Source organism: Dreissena polymorpha, chromosome 13 (assembly GCF_020536995.1).
Source record: "Dreissena polymorpha isolate Duluth1 chromosome 13, UMN_Dpol_1.0, whole genome shotgun sequence".
NCBI lineage: Eukaryota > Metazoa > Mollusca > Bivalvia > Myida > Dreissenidae > Dreissena > Dreissena polymorpha.
This window is the reverse complement of record NC_068367.1, coordinates 48721860-48729357: the sequence shown is the minus strand read 5'-3', so window position 1 is coordinate 48729357 and position 7498 is coordinate 48721860. Positions and strand designations below refer to the sequence as shown.

Here is a 7498-nt window from a genome sequence, read left to right as displayed (position 1 = left end):
TGTTGGGATGTGGATCGCGTTGAGTGTCTTGTACATTAGTAATGTGCGGGACACTCGGCGGGATCCGCTCCTCATCACCACCTTTAGGTAGCTAGCACATTAAGGTCTCATTGGCCAACGTGCAACGAACTCTTTTAAAAATTAAAGTATTTGGCGAATACCCGGGAAACCGGGGTAAATTTGACCTACTTTGACTCTAAAATTAATCTTTTTCCCCTGAGAGGTCACAGGGGCAGGTCGGGCTACCGTAACCTCGTGAAGAGGCCAGTAGGACCTGTAAATAAACTCTGAAACACACACAGTGCGTTTAAGGCGATAGTGCAACTTGCAGTTGGTAGCTTTAATTTCTGTATTCGGAATAGTTGCAGACATGTTTTTTCGTGATTTATTCGCTCGACTGCACCCGCACAATGAAATTTGCCAATGGGCGAATGGATAATGTCGGAGCAACCCGAGGCCATGATAGCTGTACTTCTCAAGGACACAATAGATAAGGTACTACCGTTAGGATTAAGCAAATTGTGTGTACTGCATGCAAAAGGAATGAGCAAGGCCTAAGCGGTATCAAGAGGAGATTTTTTGTCAACTTTCTATTATAATGGTGGTATGAGTCGGCTTATTTAAAACAAAACGATAATTCGTGAATCGAGACGGTACAAAAATATGAAAATCACTAGCAAAAGGAATTGTTATAAGTTATAAACTGATATTATTATTATTGCAATATATTCTATGTTTTTTTTTTTTTTTTTTTTTAGCTGCTTTTCCGAGAAAGTATTTGTTTAAGAAGCCAGGGTCATGAAAAGCAAATAAATATATGTACAGATTTTTAACATATCAGAATGATGCAAAAGTAGACGTAGTCATGATATATAAATTATCAGTTAGCGAGTGAAATAAAGGATATAACAAATTTATGTACATTTCTCACATTGATACACATTTTAAGTATTAACAAGTAATTAAATAAGCATAAACGTTCCTCATGCTTAACAATTAATGTTTTTAACGGTAAAGTATAGATGTACATAGGACTGAAAATGTGTCATGTAAATTGAATTTATGGAATTTATTTAATTTCAAGTAGGTAACTACAGTCAACTTTCTATTATACTGGTGGTATAAGTCGGCTATTTAAAACAAAACACAAATTTGTAGATAGAAATGGTACAGAATTATAAAAATCACTAGCAAAAGGAAATTGTAGTAAGTTATAAACTGGTTATTATTATTGCAATTTATTCTATAAATTTTTGGCCGGTTTTCCGAGGAAGTATTTGTTTAAGAAGCCATGATCATGAAAAGCAAATAAATATATGTACAGATTTTTAACATATCAAAATGATGCAAAAGTACACATAGTCATGATATATAACATTATTAGAAAAACACAACCAAATTAATATAATACAATCATCAATTAGCGAATGAAATTAAGAATATAGCAAATTTATGTACATTTCTCACACTGATACACATATTAAGTATTAACAAGTAATTAAATATAACTTATAAGCATAAATGTTCCTCATGATATATAACATTATTAGAAAAACCCAACCGAATTAATATAATACAATCATCAACTAGCGAATGAAATTAAGAATATAGCAAATTTATGTACATTTCTCACACTGATACACATATTAAGTATTAACAAGTAATTAAATATAACTTATAAGCATAAATGTTCCTCATGCTTAACAATTAATGTTTATAACGGTAAAGCATACATGTTCATAAGACTGAGAATGTGGCATGTAAATTGAATTTATTCAATTTCAAGTAGGTAACCACAGATTATACAGTAGTAAACGGATGTAAGAAAAAAGTAGACTCTTTGAAGAAGCAGTAATGTAGTTATTATCATTAAGGGGAGACTATTTAGACAATAATGTGCCCTAATTAATAATAAAAAGGATGGCTATACAGGTTTTGAAATGAAATTCATTTCCAAGTACATAATAACGCATTAGATCGAGACTTAACAAAAACTAACAATCAATTAGTGCACTGTAGTAGAACATATACTATAATTTGGTGGTCTGGTGGCATTTGTATTTATAAACAAATGTGTACTTGTATTGAATCTTTGTTAGCATTTAAATTTACTGAATATAAAGCGTATACATTTGCTTGTGTTTTTAAGTAAAGGTAAGGATTCTGATGATAAGAATGAGCTAAGGGAAGCATTATGTGTGTCATTACCTAAGAATTGTTCTCTTTCAGTATTAAAGAAATCGCAGTTAAGGAGGTAGTGGTGTTCGGTGCCAACCTGACCCGAATTACATAGCCTGCAGACTCTATCTTCAAATGGGGTTCCGTCGTATCGGCCTGTCTCGACTGGAAACCAGTGGTTAGCAGTCCTGAATTGGAATAGGTAAATGTATTCTTTTTTGGTGAGTTTAATAAGGTAGTTTTCAAGGGATGGTGATTGTTTGAAGCTGGTATATATTTGTCCTTTGTGTGTTTGCTGTAATTGGTGGTGCCATTGGGTTTTGAACTGAGTTAGTAATTATAGTACTCCGCGTTACATCGTATAGCGGAGTACTTTTGTCCTGACGGACATGAGAAAACAAACCGGTTTTGCGAGTTTGTTTTGTGTATTGCTATTTATAGAAATAAATAGCGATAGAAATCAGTTCTAGCGAAGGCGTCAACGTGGCAAGATCAAATATATGCGTCTCTCGTTTTTTTTTGTTTGAAACATAGTTAGGACCTGTGATTTAACTAAGCGGTGGATATTAATTTGGTTTATTTGAAACTGATTATCCCATATGCTACTTTGGTTAACTGATGTGAGTATTTCTTTTATTTTGTTTGACCATTTAAAATTTGAGTTTGGGAGGTTCATCATGTACTTATAAATCTGATGTGATATTTTCTGTTCTTTGCCTTGAAGAGGTCTACACCAGAAGGAGATCATACGAGTTTTAATATTGATTGCAATTGGATGCCTGCCAAGTTCACCGTATAGAAAAGATATAGGAGTAGATTTTCTGGCTTTAGTAATTTTTCTGAGGAAGTTGTTGTGTACTCTCTCCAGAATGTCTATGTTTTCAAAACCAAATATTTCTGAACCATATGTTAAAATTGGTAGCATTGTGTGGTTGAAAAGTTTAAGGATTAAGTCTATGGGAAGTTCTGCGTTGTTTGCTCTGATATATAATAGGTGCATTGCTTTTGTTGCTTGTTCAGCTAGGTGTTTTCTTGCGTTTAGGAAAGAGCCATTGCTGGAGAGTGTTATCCCTAGGTAGTGGTAACGGTCAGTTATGTCTATGGGATGGATGCCTAGTGTGAAATGAAAGTTTTGAAGTTGTCTAGCACCGAAGATTATAATTTTAGTTTTTCTGAGGTTTATTTTTAAATGCCAATTCTCGCAGTAATCATGGAAAATGTTTAAGCTATTTTGGAAGTCAGTTTTTGAGTCAGAAATGATAACAGTGTCATCAGCATAAAGTAATATAAGTAGTTTTAGCCACAAAGTTAGGTCTTCAGGATTTGTAAGTTCTATGCCGTTTGAGCCTTGGAGGTGCATATGTGTTTGCAGATCATTAAGGAAGAGGGAAAATAGGAGAGGGGACAGGTTTTCACCTTGTCTTACGCCAATTTCTGATATGAATGGTTCAGATATGTTACCGTTAAGTGAGATACTAGATTTGATGTTGCTATACATGTTTTGAACTAAAGTGAGAAATTTACCTGTTATATTTTGTTTGATTAGTTTGTGCCAGAGGCCAGTACGCCAGACTTTATCGAAGGCTTGGGAGAAGTCAATAAATGCGCAGTTAAGTTTTTGTTTCTTTTTTTTCATTAATTCAATTAGTGAGTGAAGTGTAAATATGTGATCAGAACAGGAATAGCCTTTTTTAAAGCCAGCTTGATTTTCATCTAAGATATTGTTTTCATTTAAGAACTTAGTTAATCTGTTGTTAAGTATTGAAGTAAAAAGTTTGCCAAGACAGCTGAGGATAGTTATGGGTCTGTAGTTACTAGGATCTTTAGGGTCACCTTTGTTTTTAAATATGGGTATTATAATTCCATTGAGCCAACTTTGTGGGATGAACCCGGTTTCTAGTATGTAGTTAAATAGTTTGCAATAAACAGGCATAAGTAGATGTTTTGTGGACTTTATGTATTCGTTAAGAATGTTGTCAAATGGGCTAGGAGTTTTTGAGTTTTTAAGGTTTGAAATACATTTTTCTATTTCTTCTTTGGTGATTGTTGAATTAAGTGTGGTGCTTGTATAATGTGATTGATCGTTTGTGTCATTGAAACGGTTGTCATTGATAGTGTTTGTATTTAGTTCTTTGAAGTGTTCCTGTAATTCTTCTAGAGTTGGTGTAGTTGTGATTTTTGATTTTGGTTTTAGTTTGTTAAGATATGACCAATATTGTTTGGGGTTTTTGTCGGACATTGATCGAAGTTTGTTTGACATGTTTTGTTTGTTTGCATTAATATGGTGGTTCATTGTTTGTTTGTATTTTTTGCTGGCGTTCGTCATTTCTTTTTTGTTAAATGTGGTTTTGTTGCTATTATAAATTTTTTTGGCAGTGTGATACTTTTTGCGTGCTTTGAAACATTGAGAACCAAACCATGGTTTATTGTTAGCTGAATGGTTATTTTGAAAATGTGTTTTATTTTCAGGGAAGGTGCTGGTGGATGCTTGATGGAAGATTGATTGCAGCTCATCAGTTATGTGCTCTATGGTCTGCTGCGATTTGGGTAAGTATCAATTTGGTAAAGTATTTGGTCAATCGCATTAGGGTTGATATTGCTAACAAATTGGCTGGCGAGATCAGGTTTCCATTTTGGTTTTTGATTGGTGTAAGTTTTACTTTTTGGAGTTATATTTGGATGATTGCTATGTGATATATTTATTGAGCATGAGAGTGCATTATGGCCATCCGAGAATATTGGGTCAGTTTCAATGATTTGAAATTCCGAAACAAAATAGAAACAATCAGATGAGGCAATAACATAGTCTATTGTGGATTTATTTCTGAATGTAAGCATATCGTGATTATTTCCAGAGGTTAGTCTACCGTTTAGAATGAAAATGTTGTTGTTCTTACATAAGTCTATAAGACGGAGGCCATGTGCATTCGTTCGATGGTCTTGAGAGGTGCGGGCAAGTGGGACGGATAATTTTTCAAGAGTTTTGTATTTGTCTTGTTGACTTTGTATGTCGTCATCAATATCGAAAATGTCATTTAAATGTGGGTCAGTGGTTATGTAATCTTTCATGCTGCCTACTCTGCCATTGAAATCACCTGCAAGAATTACATATTTATGGTCACTACATATCTGGGAGATTTCATTTTCAAAGGTCATAAATTCATCGTCGTTAAAAAATTTAGAGTTTACGTGTGGGACGTATACAGCACCAATGACAATATTTTCGTCAAGCATCGTTAGAGATTTATCAATAGAGATCCAAAGGGCATATTCGCAATTTGACTTTAAAATGTTAATTGAGGGTACAAGCTTGTCTTTAACAAATATACCAATGCCACCAGACTTGCGTTTATATTCTTGCTTTCTATGGTTCGCAAAATAATCATAGTTATTTATCTTTATAATATCGTGTGTATCAGTGTGAGATTCACAGATACAAAATATATCATAACAACCTATGAAATCAGTGAATTCCTGGTAATTTAGTCTTTTCTTGATGCCGCTAACATTTAAAGTTCCTAATTTTATGGTGTTTACTTTCAGGTTGGATGAGGGTTCTGTCCCCCCACTGGCCTAATGGCTATGGTTGCTGTCTGCTGTGGTCCTACTATGGTTATTGGACTGTGGAGTGTCCCTAGAGGGCACACGGTTATCAGTACGCGCAGAATCCCAGGGGCGTTGGATGCTGGGCACAGATGACTGGGTGTTCAGTGGAGTTCTGGGAGATACTGGAGGATGATTACGAGCATGAGCTTTTGAAGAATTAGGAGAAGCAGACTGCGAGCGTCTTGATACGTGTTCAGAATTGGGAGTTAGAGTATTGGGAGTGATGACCATGGTTGTTTTCCTCTGGTTAGCAGAGGTTGTGATAGGCTCTGGCGGGATATTGTTCCTGGCGCTTTGGGGAGGAGGGACACTGTGTGCCTGATTCGACCGTGGTACTTCGGGGAACGTGGCAGTTGGAGTAATGGGAGTGGCGACCGCAGTTGTGTTCCTCCGGTTGCCAGAGGTTGTGATAGAAGCTGACGGGATATTGTTCCAGGTGCTTTGGCGAGAACGGAAACTGTGTGCCTGACTCGTCCCGAAGACTTCGGGGATTGTGCGAACTCTGTTACCGTTGAGAATTGAGTTCCAATATAAATAGGGCGTAACTGATATGCAAACATAAGCCGTTGTCGTCTACAATTATAACGAGTGTCACACTTTACCTTTAATTGGTACTTACAGACGTGTTAATCAATTAGGGCATATTATCATGTACTGTTATAGATAACATCAATCAGTAAGTGTAAAAAATAGGGCGTATTCGAGATGCAAAAATACGAGTCACTAATGCGAGTGTCATGGCCCTATTGACAGGGCGATACCCATTATATATAAATCGCTTTGTACGAATTATAAAATATTTCATAAAATTGTATACTGTTAAACAAACTAATTGTATATTATATAGTACACTATGTTATATGAGAAATGGTGCTGAAAATATAATACGATGTAACAATTGGATTACCAAAGTACGAGACTTACTTCAAAACACTGGTTTTGTAGATGTTTGGATGTACCCAGAATCAGTAAATGCAAATGTATTTATTCCTATATTTAAAAATAGACTAATTGATATGTACATAGGTTTGTGGCTAAATGATTTAAACGTTAAAAGTTCATTAACTTTATACAAAGAATTGAAACATCGATTTGAACTATCTGATTACCTTAACATAATCCAAAACTTTAGTTTGTGAAAATACATATCAAAATTAAGACTTTCGTCCCACATGTTAAAAATTGAATCTGGGAGACATACAAATATTCCTAAAAACGAACGCAAATGTAATATATGTAACTCAAATGATATTGAAGACGAATACCATTTTGTAATTGTATGTCCTCTTTATACAGATATAAGAAAAATGTATATTGACAAATTCTATTATAACCGACCTAGTATGCATAAATTTATTCTTTTGTTAACAAATAATAAAACCAAAGTCTTAAATAAACTCGCGATATATTGTAAAAATGCTTTTAAAATGAGAACTGATACATTGAATGCAAACGTTGAGTAATTCGATGGCCTTAGTGCATTTTTAACACCTTTTTATGTACTAGTTTGGTTATTTCGCATTACTATGCATGTGCCTATTGCTTATATATTGTCAGTTTTGTATATGTAACGATGAACTGTAAATGTTCAAGTTATATGAATAAACTTTCTGTTCTGACGTTTTAAAATATACGCTTGACTGCTCAGCTTTATTAAATAGGAATATAAATGTGTTGTCTAAACATACATTGATAATCATAATGCTTGTATTGT

The 7498-nt window shown here is 34.5% G+C and overlaps 1 long non-coding RNA gene across 2 annotated transcripts; it reads left to right on the top strand.

Annotated features, from left to right (window-relative positions):
* Positions 1 to 304: 304 nt before the first annotated feature.
* LOC127855707 (uncharacterized) lies at positions 305 to 6300 on the top strand. Of its 2 annotated transcripts, none has more exons than XR_008037647.1 (3): positions 305 to 495; positions 2230 to 2380; positions 5722 to 6300. It is a non-coding gene; the product is annotated as an uncharacterized LOC127855707 (long non-coding RNA). The 2 variants fall into 2 exon arrangements; XR_008037648.1 differs by lacking the exon at positions 5722 to 6300 and adding an exon at positions 4648 to 4727.
* Positions 6301 to 7498: the final 1198 nt, after the last annotated feature.